Source organism: Dipodomys ordii, unplaced genomic scaffold, assembly GCF_000151885.1.
Source record: "Dipodomys ordii isolate 6190 unplaced genomic scaffold, Dord_2.0 Scaffold32, whole genome shotgun sequence".
NCBI lineage: Eukaryota > Metazoa > Chordata > Mammalia > Rodentia > Heteromyidae > Dipodomys > Dipodomys ordii.
Window position 1 is genome coordinate 3,805,606 of NW_012267248.1, and position 2,522 is coordinate 3,808,127.

General features: G+C 47.7%; 1 pseudogene; it reads left to right on the forward strand.

The window, feature by feature from the left end:
• The first annotated feature begins 943 nt into the window (after positions 1–943).
• LOC105985896 lies at positions 944–2,293 on the forward strand (annotated as a pseudogene).
• The last annotated feature ends 229 nt before the right edge of the window (positions 2,294–2,522 follow it).

Below are 2,522 nucleotides of genomic sequence, written 5' to 3' on the forward strand. Positions count from 1 at the left end.
TGTTGTTGGGGGATTAATTTTCTTGGGTTCTAAGTATATATTAGATATGAGATACTTGTCCACTGTATGGCTAGTGAAGATCTCCCAGTCCATGGGCTTTCTATTGATCTTTCTAGCTATGTCCTTTGCCATGCAGAAGCTCTGCAGTTTCATGCAATCCCATTTGTCCAACCTTTCTTTGATTTGTGGTGTTTCTGGGTCTCTATTAAGAAAATTTTGGCCTGTACTAAGTAGCCCTATATTTTCCGATTCCTTCCTGTAAATGGCAATACTGCCAAAGGCTATATACAAATTCAATGTGATACCTATCAATATCCCAATCTCATTCTTCAATGAAATAGAAAAAGCAATGCAAAAATTCATATGGAACAATAAAAGACCCCAAATAGCAAAAACAATTCTTAGCAGAAAGAACAGTGCTGGATGAATATCAATTACAAATTTCAAACTCAACTATAAAGCTAGTAATAAAAAAACAGTTTTGTACTGGCACAAGAACAGACCTGAGGACCAATGGAATAGAACAGAAGACCCAGTAATGAACCCACAGACCTATAGCCAACTAATCTTTACAAGGGAGCTAAAAAAGTAGAATGGAAGAAAGACAGCCTTTTCAGTAAATGGTGCTGGCAAAATTGGTTAAACACCTGTAGAAACCTGCCAGAATCAACTCCAAATGGATCAAAGACCTCAAAATAAAAGCAGACACCCTGAAAACGTTTTAAGAATATCATTGTGACAGCTGCTGCTTTCGCCTCCACCAGCCCCGTGCAGACTGGCTGATTCTCTGAAGAGATACGTTCAGGAGTCCAGCCTAAGAACTGGGTCTACAAAATCCCAGTGGCTGTCAAATCCCTCAGGGCAGGTCCTGAAGGTCCAGTAGGCACCGAGCTGGGAGACCTCCTCCAAAAGGTATCCATCATGATGAACCTGGAGCAGCCACATGTACTGCTACTGCATGGCCTGGTGTTTGGCTAGCCTCTGTAGATGGAGTGCCCCAGGAAACCTGTGCCAAGGAGTCTTCTCTTCTGTCTCCAATGTGTGGATGTTTGGAGTGACACTGTGGGAGATGTTCTCTGGAGGCAAAGAACCCTGAGCTGGGGTCCCGTCATGTCTCATTCTACATCAGCTGGCTGAAGGAATGAACCCAGCTGCCAAGCCTCTCATCTGTTCTAGAGCCCTCTACTTGCTTGCCTTGTGCTGTTGGGCCCTCCACCCTGTGGATCATCCAAGCTTTTCTAACCTGGAGGGGCTGCTCTAAGAGGCATGGCCTTGTGAGGGATGCTGTGTGAGAGATGTCACAGAGCCAGGTGCTTTGCCGATGGAGTCTGTTGACCCCATAACTGTCATTGAGGGCAGCCCAGACTCTACAACCTGGAAAGGACAGAATGATTGAAGTCGTTATGTCGAAAACGAACTTTACAACTTTGGTGGGGGGGGGGGGGGGGGAGGGGGAGGATGGGAAGGGATGGGAAGGGGAAACAAAGGAGGAGGCTACAATGCTTGATAAGAAATGTACTCATTATCTTGCCCATGTAAGTGTAACCCCTCTGTACAGTATTTTCACAATAAAATAAATAAATAAATAAAAATGGTCAACTTCCCAGCCTCAGCAGTGACACTGGTGGATTTAGAGGGCCCATCAGATACCTGTCCAGTCCTCAGAGTTTTACCTGTCAGGGAAGAGCGACACCAAGGAAGCACAGATTGGGACAGAGAGAAGGCAAATCTTTGGGATTTACCAACAGCATGAGGCCAGAGGAGAAATGTGTCCCTGCAAAAAATGAAAGGCATTTCCAAGAGTCTGGAGTCAGTTCTGTTCTTGGGCCCTTGCTCTACAGGGGGTGGCTCAAGCCCCCCAGAACTTCAACACGCCAGAGCTATGTCCCAAGGACCCCCAGGCCTGCCTCTACAGTCTTCTTCTCAGCCAGCCAGCCACCCCCGTCCCCCCAATAGGGCACAGCCTCCCTTGCCTAAAAGAGAACTCTCCTACAGTCACTGCCCTGGAGCACCAGGAGCCAATAAAGCCCCTTCCCCTTCTTAAGGCCTCTTGCCTGAACCTGGATGGCAAAGGAAGATTATAGAGGTAGAACTGAGAATATATGGAGTCATCCACCAGGAGTGCCACATGGCCCTGAAAGCCACTGGAGGAGATGTGGTTTCAGCCATTTGGAACTTGAAGGCAGACCAACTTTTCCACCTGAGTAGCCAGTCTAGAGCTGACTGCTGGTACATACTGGAGCATTACCAGTGGGACCTCTCAGCCAACTGCTATGTCCTGGCCTGGTCCTGAGTTCTGCTTCCTTGGGCACAGACACCAGCATGGAACACCTGAAGCCCTCATAGGGCTGGTTAGAGAGGACCAAGCAGTCAGAAAAGGTCTTCAGAGAGGCTGACATTCCTACCTGCTGTAGCAGGTATAGGAAGAACCGAGGGGAGCCTAGAGTCAGGCACTGATTGACTATCTCCTTCCTACCACGCCCACTATCCTCTGAGGGCCAAAGACCCATTAACCGTGCCAA